The 19,922-nt window shown below is 49.1% G+C and overlaps 1 pseudogene; it reads right to left on the reverse strand.

The window, feature by feature from the left end:
- Window positions 1–1,709: 1,709 nt before the first annotated feature.
- Window positions 1,710–18,760, reverse strand: LOC139605366 (serine/threonine-protein kinase PAK 3-like; annotated as a pseudogene).
- Between the last annotated feature and the right edge of the window lie 1,162 nt (window positions 18,761–19,922).

The following is a 19,922-nucleotide window of genomic DNA, read 5'->3' on the forward strand; positions in this document are numbered from 1 at the left end:
TAACCCCCTGCAACGTTATAGGCTGGGGATGGTGTGGCTGGACAGTGCTCAGGAGGAAAGGGACCTGGGCGTGCTGGTTGACAGTCGGCTGAACATGAGCCAGCAGTGTGCCCAGGTGGCCAAGAAGGCCAATGGCATCCTGGCTAGTATCAGGAATAGTGTGGCCAGCAGGAGCAGGGAGGTCATTCTTCCCCTGTACTCAGCACTGGTGAGGCCACACCTTGAGTATTGCGTCCAGTTCTGGGCCCCTCAGTTTAGGAGGGACGTTGAGATGCTTGAGCGTGTCCAAAGAAGAGCAACGAGGCTGCTGAGGGGCTTGGAACACAAGCCGTGTGAAGAACGACTGAGGGAGCTGGGGTTGTTCAGCCTGGAGAAAAGGAGACTCAGAGGTGACCTCATCACTCTCTTCAGCGTCCTGAAGGGTGACTGTGGTGAGCTGGGGGTCGGTCTCTTTCTCCGGGCAGCAACAGACAGAACAAGAGGACACAGTCTCAAGCTGCGCCAAGGGAGATGCAGGCTAGAATTAAGGAGGAAGTTTTTCACAGAAAGAGTGATCAAATACTGGAATCATCCACCGAGGGAGGTGGTGGAGTCACCATCCCTCGATGTGTTTAAAAAAAGACTGGATGTGGACTTGGTGCCATGATCTAGTTGAGGTGTTAGAACATGGGTTGGACTCGATGATCTTGAAGGTCTCTTCCAACCTAGAAATTCTGTGATTCTGTGAATATAGCCGGACGGGACGTACATGAGCTTGTCTGGCCTTTGCTGCTTGACCAAATAGCAGCAACTGTGGAATTTTACCCCAGAGACACTTTTGGCTGGCTGGATGCTGCAGCTGGGCGCTTGGAGGCAAGTCCAGGCATGCAGGAGTTCAGGTTTACCTTTGGTGGAGAAGCTTTAAGGCGAGGTGAAGGAAAGGAGTTGGTTCTGATGGAGGGTTTCGATCCAGAGCTTTATTCCTGGCCCACAGGCCTCTGAATCCATCAACGGCTCCAGGAGAACTCCCAACCGCATGGTTTGCTCGCCCTTTTAGCCGGGGGAGAGGGCGAGGGAAGGAACACGGGGGACCACCAGCCAGGTACGGGGCGGGGAAGTCTCAAGGGACTGAGGACACCTGGATGGCCCAATGTCCTTCCAGGAGGGGAGGGCATCTTTTGAATTCTGCCAATCACTCGCCGCCCTTCTGGAATGCCAGGATTGACAGACAGCGCTCAGCAGGGGTCAGGGTGTGGAAAGGAGGGATGATTGACACACCTGGCAGGGAATTATCAGGGAGGAACCTGGGGTATCTGAGGCAAACCATGACATCACACCGCAACATACCACACTACTGAAAAAAATACAGTACTACTGACTAAGATAACATAACACATATAGTATATTAATTTATATATATATATATATGTTCATTTTAATATCTGTGAAGAGCCTATCCTGTAATATGTACTTTTCATAACACCAAAGAAGCCATTTGCACCTTTAATAGACAGCTGAACACTCAGAAGGAAAGGCTCAGCTTGTTCACAGGGTGAGAAAGAAAGGATTCTTCCAGATGAGTTAAAGTTTCAGAAACTTTATTTCTTTACAATCCTACCCTATAATCCTGTGGGGTGGTATTTGCAAAAAAATGGACAGGCACTAAATGAACCAGCCTAACCTCTGGAGCTAACTAAACTAACTAACCTTCTAGAACTAGGTCAGGTTTTTAATAAAGCTGCATTCAACTTTGTGGATAAAAAGGTGAAGCAGAAGAGTTGCTGACAGACAAAGGGGTAGCAACCCAAATAAAATGACCCTTACAGCATCTACCAATTAGATTAAGGAAAAGATGCGTGCTTGCCTCAGGACAAAATAGAGCTACCAGTCAAGAGATGCTGGACAAAGTGCAGCAACCAACCAAACAATGCATGTCTATAGAAACCTTTAGGATAGGAACTAATTATAAACTATGTTTAGAAGCACAATAAACGGCTTGTCCTTGATTCACATTGAATTGTGCAGTCTTTTGTCTTTTCTCCACATACTCCTACTCTAAATCCTACTCTACAGTCCTACTCTAAATCCTACTCTAAGATGGCTATGGAGAACATGGTCCTGATATGATTATAGCACTGTTTGCTTCTCCATCCTCCTCTTCATTGAGATGATGAGTGGTCTCAGGGTGGATGCAGCCTCGGCTGATGTTACAAATGGATGCTGTTCACAAAAAAACCCCAAAAACCAAAAACAAATACAAAAAAAAAAAAAAAAAAAAAAAGAAAAAAGAAAACAAACAACCCCCCCCCCAAAAAACCCAAAAGAAAACAAAACAAACAAACAAACAAACAAACAACAAAAAGACAAAGAACAGTGAAGAGTGAACCATTACTTTCCAAGCTCAGGGCTTCACAGGCTCAATCGGGATTGCTCTGGGTCCTAAAAAGACCCAGAAAGAGGAGCAATGGCACCATCTGCTACCCAGCAGTCACGTGCAGGACCCTGCCATCACAGGCAAACCTGGCCCAGAATCCCACTCATCCATTTATTCAGGTTTCTTTATCTTGTTGGGATCTTTGCCCTGCCAGTGCTCTAGAAATGGTGCTTTCTGTCCCTGGGTTATCTTCCTTTCAGGAAACTCCAATGACTCACATAGGTCCCTGTCTTTGAAAGACAGGCACTGTGCTAATTCCCACAGGGACAGAAAGCAATGTCTGTCTTTCCATGCCCTGCCCCTCGTGTGCTGGATGGCACCTTCCTTCCCAGCAGGGCCAGCCCAGTGGCACTGGGTCCTGCAGTTCCCTCTCTGCCACACAACCTGGCAGTAACCCTGGCGCAGTTCCCGTCTGCTTGAGCGTGCCAGGCAGCAGATGGGGCTGGGACAAGTCCCTCCCAGCTGTCCCTGTTTGCGTGCCAGAAACCTCCAAGGCTGGGCTGGGGGGCACAAACCAGGGCCCCTCAGAGGCTCACAGTGAGCCCCCACAGCCCCTCCTGCCACAGCCAAATCTCTGACTGCTCAGCTGGGACTGGCTTCCTTGGGTTCCTCCACCACCATTTCATGTCTCTGTACCCTGCATTGCTCTGCTTCAATTCTTTTGCCATTAGATAAAACTGAACACTCCACCAAATTAGAAAAGATGGCAACAGAAACAGACAGAGGACAGAGCACCTCTCTGCTCAGGAAATGCGGAGAAGAGGTGGAGTTATTCAGTTTTGTGAAGAATAGGCCCCAGGGAGACTTTATTGCCACTTTCCAAGACTTCAGAGTAGCTTTGAAGAAAGTGGGGGACATCTTTAACAGGGTCGGTTACAATAGGATATGGACAAATATTTTTAAACACAAAGGGCATCTAATCAGAGTAGGTCTAAGGAAGAACTTGTTTACTCGGAGCATGGTGCCACCCTGGCACAGCTTGCCCCAAGAGCTTGTAGGTGCCCCATCCCTGCAACCATTCCAGCTCCGGTGGCAAAGGGCTCTGAGCAACCTGATCTCTTTAAAGATGTCCCTGCTCATTGCAGGACACTTGCACCACAGGACCTTTACAGGGCCCTGCCAGCCCAGCCCAGTCTAGGATTCCTCACTGTTTTCATTTGAAGAGCACCAAGAGTGGAGGTGAGGAGGAAGGGGGCTCATCTGATGCCTTGGACTTGAGTGGAGGAGGAGCCCGTCCCTCAGACCCTGTTTCACCTGCAGCCCCTTCACATTTTACCTGCAGGAGCTCCTTGGCAGACCAGCGCCGCGCCTCGTCTCTCTGCAGGCAGCAGCTCAGGAAGTCACGCAGGCAAGATGAGAATAGGTTGGGCTGCTGCAGCTTTTGTCTTCCTCCTGTGGCTATCAGGAGTTGAGGCTGGGGAAAAAGGAGACACCAGGCTACACCTGCTTCTTTCCTATCTGTAACTGCTCTCCTGGGTCCCATTGATTAAGCTCCACTCTGCAGTGGCAGTTTCTGCCCTGGCAGAGACCCAGAGATGACTTTCCTTTACCAACCAAAAACCCAAACTCCGATGCAGCCACAGCTTTTCCAACATCCCACAGATCTTGCCTTGGCAGCTGATTTCATTGACTGACCTAGTTAGTGGGAACTACATCACCACAAGCACATTTCCTTCCCTGAAGATTCATACCAGCTTGAGAGGCTTTTTGGAAGAAGGACTTTGCTATACTAACTCTACTATATCCAAGGGTTAGTACATGGAAAAGTATCTCTGCAGTGCTTCTTGGTCCCTTAAGAGCAGCTGCCATAAAACAAAACTAATCAAGCTTTTTGCTTTGTTCTTGAAAACAATGGGAATTGGAAGGAAAGAAAGGAAATCCACCAGGTGTTCCTCAGGTAAGGAAACAAACATTTGGAATCTCATCTTCAACACAGACACATTAAGATGCATGCACAAATGTACTGGGATGAAGACGCCTCCTTGGACACACAGGAGCCACCTGCAGCTCTGTCTCTCAGCAGCCTGAAAATTTCTGCTTTCCTTACATGGAAAAGAAAAACTTTTCATGGTCAAATCAGAAGGAGAGGTTCCATCCCTACAGTCACCCTCTACTCATTTGGCTACTCAAGTCAATGCATTAATGGTAGGCCCATCCCAGAAAGTGCCAGGAAACAAATGGGAGGTTTTGGCAGGCTCTCCACATCACCAGGCTCTGGCTTGGTGACGTGCAGAATGTGGCTTGGGCTAGGAGAGAAACACGATCACTGAGTGTTTCAGCAGCACTGCACAAGAAGCAGAAGAGACTCTGTGGCCTTTACACCCTCATGCGCCAGTTTGAAGCATGTTTCCCAGTGAGAAGAAACTGCACAGTGGGGTAAGTTCCTCTCTAAAAACCGGTGCCTTAGCAACTTTCTTGTGTTTGGGCTTCTTTTCTTCATTTCTGGAAATGTAACACCAGTTCTGAGAGGCTTGCCTTGTGGTTTTAGGGGCATCTTCACAGACAGACAAGTGGGAACAACTTGAAACCCAAAGCAAATGTTGCCTGAGAAGAGCTGGGGAGTGTTTGCCTGTGGTGAGGCTTGAGCTGTTCTGGCAATCCCTTTCCATGATGTGCAGAAACATCCAGCTGCTCCCCAGAGCTCAGTCCCTCTGGGCACGCCGGCCTCTGGAAACACCTGACGATCCCAGCCTTTCTCCTGCTCAAGAGCATCTAACCTAAGCTGAGCTCCAGTTTCTTCAGCAAGGCCAAGGATGCTCACTTCCATGCAGCTGACAGTGTCCATGGAGCTCAGCAGGTCTTTCTGATACTCCTCAGGCCAAGGAATTACAGTGTAGATTGGCAAGACATTGGCTGATCGTTATCCAGTGTGGTTCGTGTGGAACCAAGCTCTAACATGCTGACAAGTCAGAGGGACAGAGCTCATTCTGCTTTTGCAAGATGGTATTTAGAAACATAGGACACCAACTTGGAACTATTCAAACCTCAACTTGCAGAATCCATCTCAAATAGACAAAAATATGAATGGCAAGAGGCCTTGGAGTCTCCATAAAAATGCCCACCACTGTAACGATAACTCTGTGCTTGTGGCACTGAAATAGATGGTGACCAAAGAGACTTTGCTATTATCCTCTTCAACCCAAAGGAGAATTTCAAATCCAGAAATGGCAATGCACTCCCCTTGTGTACAAATAATTTTTGCGGCTTTCTTTCCTTTTCCCACATCACCAGAGGTGACAAAGAGGGTTTTATCCTGACTCTCAGCTGAGCTCAGCCACTGGCCATGGTGGGGAGCTGGAGTCCTCCCTGTCATTAGAACTGTGGAGGCCAGGGATGGCCCTGCTCCTGTGGTAAAGAAACACAGCACCGGTGTCAACTGCCCACGTTGGATCCCAGCCCAGGCACCTGCCTGCAAGCTCATCAACTTGTTAAAGTACCAAGAAACAGCCAAGGGTTTGGCAAACAATTCTAACTGCAGTCGGAGAAAAACACATCCTAAACTTATCCAGGCCACCCACACACATGACTGAACCATGTACAGATGACTTGAAAGCCTGAAAGTTTCGAAGACCCACAGCATTTGGAAAAGATGCTACAGAATGGAAGAGAAGAGCTGTGTTTCAAAAATGAGAAAGCAAGCAGAACTGCTTGGGCATTGCTTTGGTAGTAGGTTTTTTCTCTTTTTCTTTTTTGTTTACTTTTCTTTTTCCTTTTTTTCTTATGTTTTCTATAAAATTGAAACTGGGAAGGTCTAACCTCCATTTCTCAGGATATTTATCACATGTCTACCCTCTCCACTGAAAAATTCTTGTCCTTCAGAAACAGAGTTCCAACATTGTTCAAAAAACAAGTGAGAAATGTCAGGCATGGCTGGAGGCCAAAATGGCAGGTTTCTGAACTGGTTAGGTTTCTGAACTGCCACTTCCCTTTCTGATACAACCAAAGCTACAGCAGATGCTGATGTGTTGCAGGGGCATTTTTAGAAGGAGACCTTGGTGGAAGTGGTTCCAGCAGATGGCAATGGGATTTTGTCCAATGGCACACAGAACATGGGACAGGTGAGAAAGACAGTGGGATCAGTGAGTATTTGCACCTTACCAAGACAGGAGTTGCATTCCAGTAAGGAACTTCTCGTTCCACCATTTCGATGCCCACGATTCCCAAAGACCATATGTCCACTTTGGGGCCATATGGTTGACCTGTCACCACTTCAGGCGCCAGCCACCCAGGAGTGCCGGCCACGCAGCTCCGTCTGCCCTGCTCAGGGGTGAGCTGAGCAAAGAGGCCAAAGTCAGCTGTGGAGAAAACAACAAACCATGAAAGCCAGCTCCAATTAGGAAACCAAGCAAAAGAATTCCCCACTCTCAGGCTAAGAATGTGCTGTTGAATCTCCTGGAGAACTGTGCACGCTCGATTTCCTTGGGGCTTTAGCCAAGGGAGTATGGAATTGGCCGCTTCCAAAAAAACCCAGGTTTCTTAATGCTGCTCACAGCAGTGGACTTTATGCCCCTGAAGCTTTAGATTGTAGCTCCCTCTGTCTGGAAGGGACACACACAGAGCAACGCCACTCTTGACTGCTTGTGGTTCCTTATACCTCTGTGCACGTTGCAACTGTGCCTTCAGCTCGCAGCAGGGGTCCCTGCACTGCCACCAGCACCATTTCTGGGGAGCTGGCAGTCACTCCAAGCAGCCCCACACCCACATCCCTGGAACGCTGCACCTGACCAAGAATATACTGACCCAGCTTGACAGAGCCGTCAGTTTTGAGAAAGATGTTGCAGCTCTTCACATCTTGGTGGATGACGCGGTTTGAGTGCAGAAAATGCAGTCCTTGCAGGCACTGAGCGAGAAAACAGAAACAGGAGGGCAAAAATGAGTGATGTGATTTCATCACACAAGAAAGGAAACAAAGAATCTAAAAGATTCCCTCTCCAGGGGAATGGGGAGTAATAGCAGAACAGTAATGGCCACTGAGAGGAAGAGCTTGCTGCTCCAACACTTGCAGAGCAGGACCTTTCTAAGGAAAGGCACGTCAGCTTTTGAAAGAGCAACAGCACCTGCTGTTGTAGGCTGTGCCCTGCAAACCAGCCAGGATGACTCCTGCTGCAGTGGACGTGCTTTTTCCATGCAGAGGACAAAGGAGGGGTTTTGAAAGGAAAAGTCCCTCCCTTTGGTGTGAAGCGGATCACTTTTGGGTGGGAGGCTGCATGACAAAGATTTTCTTGCTGGCCTCAGCACAGGCTTGGAAGTATCCCACCAGTCACTTTCTGGGAGCAAAGAGCATTTTGGCTGCACTACTATCCTTTTCAGCTGAGGACTGTGAGACATGAGTCTTTTTTCTTTGCTGATCATTTCAAATCCTGCCACCAGCACCTTTGCTTTTACAGGCAAGGAATGCAGTGAAGACAGACTCCAGGCAAACATTTAGAGAGGCAAGGTGGAGAACAGCAAATACAAATACAAGAGACAGAGCGAGAATACAACAGCAGGAGATAAGAGTACTGGCACTGAGTACAGGGAGTGCAGGGGCACTGGCAGGCCTTTCACTTGAGATGCTTTTACTTGCCCATAGAATAGCAGCAACACAGAAACAAAGCTTGGCACAGGAAATCACTCCAGCTCTGAGCCCCTGTTTCCCAGACAATCCTGCCCAAGCCCTTGGAAACACGGATGGGATTGCTGACCTCCCGACTGATGGCTGCCATCTCATCTTCAGACAGGTAGGTCTTGCTGATGACATTGCTCAGAGTGCCTCCATCCATGTACTCCATAACCAGCCAGAGTTCCTCACCCACAAGGTAGCTGAAAGAAGGAAACAAGGGCGTGGAGATGAATGTACATGGCTAGGTTGCTGTGTGGAAAAGACGGGTTGATTCTTCTTTTCAGGTCCCTTTGAGACAAAGACAAAATAAAGGAATAGACATTCCCTCTTGGCTGTGCATTGTTTGCCATCTGTGCAGTCTCAAGGAGAAAGGCACAGCTGTGAAAAAGGAGATGTCTTAGATGGGCAGCAAGCAAAATGTGCAGTTTAGTAACAGCCCAGATAAAAAACCTGTCACGCATGGTGTTTCTGGAAAAAAGCACCTAGTCTCCCTGGCATGCATAGCAATGGAAAACAGTGGCAACAATCCAAGGGAAATCCTTGTTAGTTTACCTGGACCTAAGAAGACACTTGAAAAAAATCAAGCTCCAAAACAAAGTGGTGGCTGTGAATATAGAGATCATTGATTTAGTAAGACACGACTCATCCGGGTTTTTGAACAATTTTCAAATACCATGTGCCAGCGAAGAGTCATGCAGACAAAATGCAATCTCTTCCCATCCACTGGAGATGAAAAGAGCAGTTATAATTAGCCAATAATTACAGCTCTATTTTCTGCCAGTGACCAAAGTGGGATTTTACCTTGCATGTTTGCAATATGTGAACAAACATTCATGGGACAAAAGCACAACTCACCTGTCTAAACAATTGACCAGGTTGGGATTCCTATTCACCTTCATGACCATGAGTTCATTGACTTTTAGTTCCTTCTTCCTCAGTCCTTGAAGATGTATTTTCTTTATGGCCACCTAAAATGACATTGAAAATCAGTAACTTGAGTGGTTGGTGGCACAAGACCACAAGGCACATGGAGCGAGTGATTTTGCAATGACACAGCTGAGCTGTGCCAAACTGCCTTGTGATTAGGCACTGCAGTAATTAGGAACTGACGTTCCAACAGCCCATTTCTCTGCTCCCTTGGGAGCCAGTTACAGGACATGTGGGGCCACTGACATTTTGCCTTGACCACTTGGTAACAGCCGTGTCTCAGTTATCACCCACAAAGCTCTGACCACACTCTCTGCTGCTTTCTTTGTGACTCAGAAGAAGCAATCCATGCCTTAAAACTCTGTGGATACATCTTGGGCTATGGGCAGGGCTTAGGGCTTTCAGGGACGCCTTGCAGATCTCTCCCTGTGTGCAGTTCCCAAGTGCAGCAGGTGGCTAAGGAACCACCAGTAACTTTCAGATGTATTTGCTGGCAGCCAGAAATGAGACTTCAGGACTCTGAAGCTGTAGCCCCAAAGAGCAGTGAGGTGCTCGAAGGCACCACCTTTGTTTCAGCAATGGAGAGCGAGTGAGCGCGTCCTTCTCTGAAAGGAACCACTGCCCTCCGTGCCTTCCTTCCGGCAGCTGAGGAGGACAAAGTCCCAAATGCATTTTGCGGGCTGGCACCAGTCTGTGCTTCTTGTGCCTTTTCAGCACAGCTCTGCCCAAAGCTCCAGCCACAGCTCACACCAGAAGGGAAAGCCCTCGAGTGCAGCAGAGTCTGCAGGTGCTGTTGACATTTACCTCTCCTCCTGTGGCAGTGTCGAGTGCTTTACAAACATCTCCAAAAGTCCTAGAAACAAAACAGAAGCAGAGAAAGGAGAAGCCATTTAGATCTTGCAGTGAAAGCCAGCCCACGCAGGAGATCTGTGCTGTAAATGCCTAAGACCTGCAGGACACTGGAAGCATGGAGATGTCTTTGACAATGCCTTCTGAGCACACTTAGAAATTCTGATCAGCACTGACAATCTAAGCCCAGTGCCTGAACACATTTGCAGCTTGTCTGACTTCACACTTGATACCTATTCCACCAGCAAAACACCTGATGCATAGTTTGGTAAAATTAACATTGCTTGGACTCACCCACTGCCAATATTTTCCAGTTCAATGTATTTTATAATAGGATTTTCCATCTTCGCCATTCTCCCTGAGGGAAACAAAATGCAAGATGTTCACTTTAAAGCAGAGATCCCAGCTTCTAGGAGATACAAAAGGCAGCCCCAGTGTCTGGGGCTCTGAGCCCTCCCTTTGTGGACAGCTGGCTAACAACAACAGGAACAGGAACTGGAACAACAAGAAAAGAACAGCAGGTCCACAGCACAAGTGGCTGGCACAGAGACTGATTTCTAGCATCCTTTGAAGTGAGAGACCTCTTGACAGCAGACACACAGGGAAGCACAGGGAGATACATTCAGAGACTGAGACCAGAAGAGAACACCTACCAAGGCAAGTAAGTTTGTCATCTAGAAACATTAAGGAGAGCTGGAACTAACAGTGCCTTTGTTTTCTTGGGAATAAACACTGTGAGATTTAGAAAAGGTTTCCTACTTGCTAAGATTAAATGCACCTGGACATCTAGAATCAATTCCTCTGAACAGATGTCAAGTTCAGAACAGGAGGAATTATTGCCAAGTGTTCCCATCTTTTCCAGCTTGCAGCAGTTTGCCAGAAGAATGCCTCTGCGTTTGTAAACCAGAGCAGCTCATGCTAGAAGCAATCCTGACGGGGCTTTCAGCATCAGGGCCCTCACCCTTTATGAGCAGGCTGAGCTCAAAGACGCCCTTGCCCGTGCCCCGCGTGAAGAACCACGCCGCTTCTCTCCACCCCGACAGCGCGGATCAGTCGCTCCCATTGCACTCGCCCTCTCGGCACCGCACACGTCCCCATCCTCCCAACTCGGCACGGCGGGCATGGGCACAGAGGACAGCAGTGCTCCTCAGGCACCCTGTGACACAGAGAGCTGCCCAGAGGAGATGCTGACCCTCTTGTGAGTCCGGGCCGTGCGACGCAGCAGCCGGCCCAGAGAAGGGGCTGCTGCCTCAGGCAGCTCCGCGCTGCAGCAGCCGGGCAGCAGCGGGACCCTCCCAGCTAAGGAAGGCTCCAGCCTCTGCACTCCCACCAGCCCTCAGGGGCAGGGCAGCGACCACAACAAGGCTGGCAAAGCCCAAGCATGAGCACTGACAGGCACTGACTGGAAGAAGCCAGAGTGAGCCTGAGCCCTGTACAAGCTGTTGCCCCCATTCAGGACACAGCAGAATGGGCTTTGAGATCAGCCACACCGAGGCGCAGATCAGTGCCCTTTTTGTCCCAACAGGTGATGGTAGACACAGAATCCACTGGGCTCTCTTCTCAACCCTACCAGATCTTCTCTGAGAGAACAGCACTGGCAGCTGTTAAGGGCAAGAAGCAGATTCATTGGGTTGTGCTGCAGAATCACAAAGGGCTTGATGTGTTCTCCTAGAGACTGATCTCAGCAGAGCTTCTGCCAGTGGCTAGGACTCAAGCAGTCACAGCCTTCTGCTGATCCAGGAACAATCCCTGCTTCTGCCTTCGGCAGAGAGGGAAGCCCAGGCAAACTCCAGCCAGTCTAAGCTGCCCTCAGAGGCAGCAGGAACACCCAGAGCTTTCTCTTGCTGCCTCGGAGCAACGCCAGCACTTCTGTGACACTAAACCGAGGAGAACCCTTTGGTACAGCTATGCTGACACGTGCACACAATACACTGTCCCTCAGATAACAAAGATACCAGACGCACTCAGTTGCTCCAGGGAGTCACCTGTCATCTCCTGTTGCTGAGCAGCAGCTGGGTCAGCACGGGAGGTGAACCAAGTGCTCAGGCCCCACTTCTTCAGCTGGAGAGCAAAGGCTCCTTGGGACGGCACTGCTGCTTCTGCAGCAGCTTCAGTGTCAGAGTTGGTGTAGATCTGAGACAAGAAATGAGTTTATGTCAGGAAGGTGTGGCAGAGATTGCCCTGAAATGCAAGAGAGATTGCCATTTGAAATGCAAGCCCTTAGGAAGCTGCTGTCAGCCACATGCAGAGCTCTTCAACTGGATTGCTTTGGATGTCCACTTGTGAAACCAAATGGTCAAAACCAAAGGCTGGTTTTACTCGAGGTCATAGCCAGTTTCTTGTTCTAAAGGATGACTGCAGCAACGACCCCTCCACTTCCTCCCAAAGACTCCTTTCCCCCTCCTAGGTCTGCAGATACATTTGCAGCTCCTCATTCTAATGTTCTACCTCCTGCCATGAAATTCTCTTTTTCTGCACCTTCCATGGGATGTGCTCATCCTGCAGCATCTCTGGATGGTTCAGTTCCTGGGCCTCATGCCAGCCTCGGGGCTCTTGGTTGCCCATCATTTGCTGGAACTCTCTGCAGGCTGCCAGGTAGGATGGCAACACTTCCACCTCAAGTCAAACAGAACAAAGCAGTCAGAGACTACAGCTTGTCCCCGTCAGCCAGGAGTCATCGACTGGGAAGAAAGTAAAGAAAAGGACAGGAGCAGATTCACAAGGGATACAGACAGCTTGTAGCTCGTATTCCAGATCTACGTGAGTGACCATGTTCACCTGCAAAAACACCTCAAGAAACAAGGTCACCTGGAAGAAGCCAGCAGGAGTTCATTCGGATGAGTGTTGGCTAAATGGCCAAGGGAGTAATGCCACTGTCTAGAGCATCAGCTGAGATTCAGCAGACCAGGAAGTGCCCTTCAGAGCAGCTCTGACAGAGGCCTCATCAGGATGGCCTCAGAGGCATCACCCACCCCCTGCTGCTCTGCACTGGAAAGGCAAGGAGGGCAGAAACCACCCCTTGGGTGACTGCAGTGGCTATTGCTGTTTCACTCACTTGCTTTTCTAGAGCCTTTTGTTCCTGAAGGAGGTGATTAATTTTCTCTTTGATGATTTTAATTTTTTCGTCTAGCCTCTTCTTCCTTGCCTTGATCCTAGCCTCAGTTTCCTGCAGCTGTGCCTGCACCTGTTCATCAATTTTCTGTAAACAACAACGGAAAGGACTCTCTTTCATGAGTGGAGTGGCTGCCATTCCTTCATTCACCTGTTTTTGTTGATTGCCCCTCTGCATAGGGAGATTCTTCTCCTCCTGGATGTCTTCATTCCTCCTCTTTGCTGCCATGATGTCACTCTGAGCTTCAGGCAGCTCTGCTTGTGGCTGTGCCTTGATGTTCTGTACACACAAAAGCAGAGCAAGTGACTGAGAGCTGCCATCAAGATCAGCTTTTCCCTCTTTTAGCCTCAAAATCACATTTATTCAGCCCCTTCTTTCTGCTTCCCTCCCCAGCTCTGCTTCCACTGTAACCATCCTGTCCCGGTGCTGGTCTCTGCAGATTCCAAGGCTCTGTCCTTTCAGTGCCTGTGAGACTTCCTGGCCTCCTCAGTCCCAGGAGCTCTGGTTTATGCCCCTCTTCCTGCCCTTCCCTCTGTCCCCTGGCCCGTCAGGCTTACCTGGCCATTCTCCTGTGGCTCTTCCACCTGCTGCCTGAGCTGCTCTTCCTGCTCTCGGGCAGGGAACAGCTCTCCCTGAATCTGGCATGGCATCTCAGATAAGGCAGTCTGCTCCTGCTCTTTCTCTAGAAGCACCTGCACAGAAAGCAAGAGAAGATGGGTTTCACCTTCCCGTACGACCTTTGTGGGCCAAGACTCAAAGACTGCTGGGCTCACACGCTCCCAAAGCACTGTGCTGCTGCTCTGCTGGGTCCTTCTCTGCCCGTGGGGAGGCACAGATTCCAAAGTGACCCTGGCCCTACAATCAGGGGCCATCTGGGGCTGAAGCTCCAACAGCCTCTCAGGCAGCTGACAGGGAAGGTGTGGCATTTCTCAAGGGTCTGGTGAGGGCCTCCCTCTGCTTCTGCCATGTCCTCTTTGTCTTTCAGTGGTGACTGACACCCCGCCCTGTCCCACAGCTCCATCCTGGCCCTGCAGGTGGCTTCCTGGGTGAGCTCACTCCTTGTGAGAGACACTTCTGGAGTTCACATTCCCTTCAGGCCTGCACCAGCATTCCTCCTTCCTGACATCTACACTCTTGTTAGAAAATGGGGTCATTCAGGAGATAAGGATGCATGCAAAGATCTCTGATGGAAGTCAGAGAACCTCTATGGCCATCTCAGTATATGGAGGAGGACCAAGGTGTTTCTTCTCCCTCTTTTGTCAACTGAGAATTCTGACCAGCAGTAACAGAGTTTCTCATAAGGCCTCATTAACAAATGCACTTACACAGTCCTGGGGATGCCAGCAAAGGAAACCATGTGTCATGTAATGCATGTATGGGCAAAGTCACCAGACCCCAACTACAGCATGGGATAGTTCCACTCCCTTAGGACATGCAAAAATTTAAAGGATAAAAAGAAGGCTTCAGGTCAGAAAAGGCTGGAGTAGGGAAACATGAGGGGAAAAAACAACCATCTCTGGAGGGGGAAACATCTCTGCCTGCTCAGGATCAGTCAATGGAACTTGTCTCTACTCCTCTCCTGAAGGGATGCCTTTAGGTGAGCTTTGCATCTTCCACTGCTTTGGAGCAGAGCCAGGAAGATTCAAATAGATAGACAGACAGATCTCACTTTTATAATCTCTCTTTACTGTACTGTGGTATTTACATTCTTTGAACACAGAGAGATATAATTCTCTCTCCTAGGTTTTTTTTAAGGGGAGGTAGTGAGAAACTTAAGAAGAGAAAACAATTATTATCTCTACTTGCTGTTCTTGTTGTTTAGTACATGTAGAATGTGTTCTAGTGATTGTTTACTGAAAGTGATTTGTTAATTGGATTTTAGTGATAGTTGTTTAGCTTGATTAGCCAATTAGATAAAAGCTGTGTCGTGACTGTCTGGAGACAGTCACAAGTTTTTCTTTAGTAGCTTTTTAGTATAGTATCTCTTTAGTATAGTTTTAATATAGTACTAGTGTGATATAACATAGCTTAAGAAAGCATTTGTTTAACCTTCTAAATCATAGAGTCAAAGCACATTATTCACCACGTGGGGGTCACCCTGAATCAATACTGTCCTTTCTGTCGCTACACACATCAACACTCGGTAGCAGTGCCCCGATCTGCAGCCATCCTGAACTTGCTCTCCTGTTGCTTCAGTAACCCACACTCTTGGGGAATCTGGAGCGTGTGGGTCCTTATGGAATGCAATCAGACCCAGAGCGTTGCACTGGGAACTGCACTCTTTGTGCATCTGTGCTCGGGCAAGTTCTTCTCTTGGACTCGAGCACACTGATGGTGCTAAAGTGGCTGGAATCAGAAATGCAGCCCAGCCCCTCCCAGCTCCTCTAATCTCTGAGCACCAGCTGGAATGCAAGGGCATTGATTTCCTGCTCAATTCCCAAATACAACACACACTGATTCCCTGGGCTGCCAAAAGACACGGGAGCCGTTAACCTGAAAGTGATGTGTTTCCACCAGTGCTGGAAAAGGGCAGGAAAGATTGAGAAAAAGCTCCTTTGCTCCCTGGAGAAGGAGAAATTACACAAGGCTTCTCCTTCTAGCAAACAAACAAACAAATAAACAAACAAAATATGAAAGTGTTACCTACTCCAGTGTCTAAAGCACTTGGATGCAGTGAAGGGATGTTTGGCAGGGAAACAGCCCTTGTGCTGAGCATTGGATCTATGGATCTAAGGCAGGGATCTATGGAAGTCTGCCTGAAGGTCCCTCATGAGCCCCCATTGTCCAGGCTAAAGCTCCCTCAGCACCTCCTCGCTGGCCTTGTGCTGCACCCCCTTGCCCAGCTCCCCTGTCCTTCTGTGCACGCGCTGCAGCCCCTCAAGGACTTTCTGCTTCCCAGGGCCCACAGCTGCACCCAGCACTGCAGCGGTGGCCGCAGCGCTGCCCAGCACAGGCCACGCTCGCTGCCCTGCTCCTGCTGCCCCCCTGCTGCTGACACGGCCACCGTGCCCTGGCCCTTCTTGGCCCCCTGGCCACACGCTGCCTCATCTTCAGCGGCTCAAGGCCGCCAGCCCTGCGTCCTTTTGGCCCACGCAGCTTCCCAGCCACAAAGGTGCCCATTTCACTTCAGATACAGCAGGCATCATTGCAAGGTGTACATCCTGGTTTTAGCATTACAAGACAGCAGTCAAGGACTTGCAGCTTTGCTCCCACTCCAGGCTCCAATGCAGTTTTCAAAGCAAACTACACAATAGAAGGTATCAACAGACACATGCAGCGTCTGGGTTTTGCCTCAGAAGAAGGGTTCAGAACTACTCACTTTGTTTCTTTTGCCACACTAGACAAGAATGCCCCCCCCAGCTTCATGGACAACACAGTCATCTCCTTGCAGCTTATCAAAGACCAAGAAACAGGCAGACTCAGAGCACCTATCTGCTCTGCTACTGGCTGCTCTGCCTGAAGAGGCAGAAGAGCAACCTGACAACAAAGGCACCAAAATCCCTGACTTCAAGCAGCAGCTCTACATCCCCAGCGTGTCTCTGAAATAGTCCCAAGTAAGCACACCCAAGAAGTTTGTGGGGACAAAGCACCACAAAGAGCTTGTGTGGTCAGATCAGCATTTTTTTGTGCCTGCAGCTACTTGGCCAGTCCGTGCAGGGGGACAGGTCCCTCCATGCCACAGTGTCCCCTGTGTATCTGACAAGGCTGAGCACAGTGTCTTTGACATGCTCCCTGCTCTGGGATCAGGCAGCATTCATGCTCCAGGCTGGCCCCTGTCCAAATGCCAGGAAGCTGCTGCCTAAGCATGACAGATCAAAGCCCATTGTCCAGCTGTAACAGGCTGGGGGCAATCACCAGGTCCTGGCAGGACTCCAGCACTCAGCATCCTCAGCCAGCCACAGCAAGTGCCGGCTGGTCAGAAACTTGCAGCTCTGCCTTGCACCAAAGACAGCAGCACACACAACTGGCACTTACTGGCTCAGAATGGTCAGGCTGTGGTGTGACCACAGCTGGAGGCTGGCGCTCATCCACCTCATTTGCCTCCTCTTTGGCCTCCTCTCCATGAGCAGAGGGAGCCAGAGGAGAGACTGCTGTTGGTTCTGTGATCTGTGGACAAACAGCAGTGTGAAGGACAGAAAGTTACCTATAATTTATAACCTTATTTCTATTCAGCACTTTATTCTATTCAGCTCTATTTCTACAACCAGCTGTACTAAGGACAAATCAGAAACTTTGAGAACAATGGGATTCTAAGTCACTGCGACTGAATTTAAATGGGCTAATTCAACAGAATTGCTAATAGTTCTGAATTAGACATTATGCCCTGGCTACTATCAAGAAGCAACATTCTCTCTGCAAAATGAGCTTTTCATTCCTTGAAAGTTCTGAAATGGAAAATCAGGAAAAAGCCAGCGATGCCTTTGTTATTGCTGCTGCAGACATGGAAATGGATTTTCTTTCAGCCTACCCAGCTGGCCCTCTACACTCTGCGGCCACAGGCCAAGCTCACAGCTTGCTCTACAATTCTTAAGCACCAGGAACATGAAATGTTCCTTTCTCACTCACCTCAGGATCAGCACCTCTGAATACACGGATCATGTGATCTGGAGTGGGCAAGGGAAAATGAACAAGGGCTGTGAGAAAACTGCCTGGGCTGCTGAATCCCACAGAAGAGAAGAAGTCAACCCAAACAGAGAGTATTTTTCTTTATCAACATCCCTCCACGTGACATACTTCTTTCACACAGCCAGCAAGAGATCAGGACAATAATCTTGGTTGTGCCTACACTTCGGCCTGTTTAGCCAGTAAATGAATACAAACGTGATCAAGGAAACGCAAATTGTTCTTCAACACTCCATGCTTCTGTTCTGTTCAACAGATAAAGCAGCTCTTGTTCTCTTGTCTTTCAGGTACTTTTTTAAAAAACAGAAGTTGCATGCACTAATTCCCATTAAGTTGCTGAAAACAGTCACCCAGAAAAGCTTCCCCAAAATCCCCGAGCTGTGGCAGTTCTACTGTGAAACAGCACAGCAGCAGCTCCAGGGCTCAGGAGCAGACACTCATGGCTTTAGAGTTTGCACTTCACTGCAAAGGGAATCACTATTTTAGCACTCAGTCAAGGGTCAAAATAGACAGTCAAATCCTTTCATTACAACATTTAGAATAAAAGAAGCTGTCCCTCAGTTCTGGGGAGAACTACAAAGTCTTTAGAAGGCCTTCTGAGAAGGCCTCCCAGTCTGCATTTTGGAAGTTGTCCTGCTTGATCCAGCAAACTGAGGAAATGACAGACTCTGCTGCCACAGACTCTCCCTGGAGGGAACGGAAGCCCTGCAGGTTCCCTTGCAAATGCTGCCCCTGTGGCTACAGGCACCCCCTTTTTAGCTGAACGCCCTGACAGGAGCTTTACCAAACCACTGGCATCCTAATGCTCTTTCTCTTTCAAAATCAACCCAGTCACTAAGAAAGAGCAGGAAGACATGCAAAAGCCAGGTTAGCTTACACCCTAACCTAAATAGAGTTGAAACCTCTACTTACTTGCCAGGCTAGTCATGAAATAGGCAGAATAAACAGTGCCATACATGGTGCAAACTGCAGCAGCGAGTTGCTCAATCATTGTAGCACTGTTGTTCAAGTTTACCCCAGCACTACAAAAGCCAAGACTCCTGTCAGTGTGCAGCTACACACTGACAAAGGCCACAATCAGGAGGATGCTCCTGATCTCAGCAATCCCTAGGGCTGCTCTGGCACTGAGGCCTTCCGTGCAACAAGGCAACCTTCTGATGTCACCACGATGATGTGGCAACCATGCCCTGATATCACAAAGCAAAGTATGACAAAGCAAAGCATCACAAAGCATGTTAGTCTGTGAATTTATGCAAAGCAGTAACCAACCTCCCCTACAGCAAACACAAAATGGCCTCGAAGTTCTCCTCTGACACAAAGCAGCACAAACTCCCCCCGTGGGCCAAACCCTGTTGTTCAAGGGATCCAAGAGGAACTCCAAGAGTGCCCCAAGCACCTACAGCCTGTACCCCAAGTGAGCATTCAGATGGGACCCAAGCAAAGGAAACCAGACCAAGAAAATGGCCCAAAGCATTGTACAGAACCAGGAGAGAAAGCACTATTGGCATAGCAGCTGAAGTAATTCCTAACAAATCACCCCATATATCTGCATGTTTATTGGATGTTCCCAGGGCTGCTGTGTATGTACATCTCTTCCCCTGCTCTGCCTTTCTTCCCCTTTGGCAGCAGTGGAACTGGCAGCATCTGCCCGCCAGCAGCAGCTGCTCCAAGCTGGGAACGCGGCTGGCGGTGCTGATTTCCAGAGGCTCCTGTGTCCCAGGGAAGCCAAGGCAGGAGCAGCTGAACGGCGCTGGCGCTGCTGCTGCTCTGTGCCAGAGAGCCCCGGCTGGGCAGGGCACGGTGCCCACTGCGCTGCGGGCTCCTTCTCCTGCCAGAGCTGGGCACACCTGGGAGCAAGGCATGGCAACCTTTGGGCAAACCAAGGGGTTTCTGGGGCTGCACTGCTCTGCACACACCCAGCTCACCTGCAGCACAGAACCTTGGTCCCCCAAAAGGTAAACAAGATGGAAACAGCTGGAAAAGATCACATTTCAACCATTCTTTATGCTTCAATAGAAATGACCAAAATGAAAGTTACCGAGCAGGGCCCGATCCACACTGCCAGCTCAGTGTGAGAAAAGAGGCATTACTTTATTTCAGTGCTGGGTGCGTGGGGAATCACTTCCCTGAAACATGCACACCCACGTGTGTGTATCCATGGAACTAAGACATTCCTTTCATTACTTTTATTCATTACTTTGCTCAAACTCACAGGCTAAACATTCTCACAAAGTATTTGACATGTTTAAATCACTTCCCCAAAATTACTGACATTTAGAGTAGGGGTCTCTTGAAGGTCTCTGCTGGTCATGTGGTGAACATCCCAATCCTCAAATTCTCCTTCCATGGTTAAGAGCCTTCTTCTCCTTGAATGCATTGCAGCTACCTCCTCAGTA

Source organism: Agelaius tricolor, unplaced genomic scaffold (genome assembly GCF_023055355.1).
Source record: "Agelaius tricolor isolate 1412-34295 unplaced genomic scaffold, bAgeTri1.0.p SCAF_65, whole genome shotgun sequence".
Taxonomy (NCBI): Eukaryota; Metazoa; Chordata; class Aves; order Passeriformes; family Icteridae; genus Agelaius; species Agelaius tricolor.